Source organism: Penaeus monodon, chromosome 21 (assembly GCF_015228065.2).
Source record: "Penaeus monodon isolate SGIC_2016 chromosome 21, NSTDA_Pmon_1, whole genome shotgun sequence".
Lineage (NCBI taxonomy): Eukaryota > Metazoa > Arthropoda > Malacostraca > Decapoda > Penaeidae > Penaeus > Penaeus monodon.
The window spans coordinates 45,714,709-45,715,052 of NC_051406.1; the positions used below are offsets into that span (position 1 = coordinate 45,714,709).

A 344-nucleotide genomic window follows, 5' to 3' on the forward strand; every position below is an offset into this window, starting at 1 on the left:
ACCGGCAGCTGACCCCGCCTCTGTGCACAAAGAAAGAGGCTCTTGTGCTGACGAGATCGACCGCACCCGCGACATTCTTCTAAATTCATCAACTACAGATACTCGCGTCACAGAGTGTGACGGGAATACATAAAGGAAAAAAAACATGTATTTCCATATCCTCTGTCAAACATTTCCATAACTATAACAGCAAACGCCCTGGCACGCTATGGAACCTCCGTCGTCAGCCAGTATCTCATTGAAACAAAATCAACTTGTTGGCTGCTCTGTCTCTAAACAGTTGTCTGTGATCTGCAAATGACAGTCCCCCCTCCTATCGGTCCTTCCCGTGGAGGACTGGTAGA

General features: G+C 48.0%; 1 protein-coding gene across 1 annotated transcript in view; it reads right to left on the reverse strand.

Moving 5' to 3' along the window:
* LOC119586537 (heparan sulfate 2-O-sulfotransferase pipe-like) overlaps positions 1-344 on the reverse strand; it is a 21,761-nt gene that overhangs the window by 1,234 nt on the left and 20,183 nt on the right. The gene's annotated exons all lie outside the window — the stretch shown is intronic.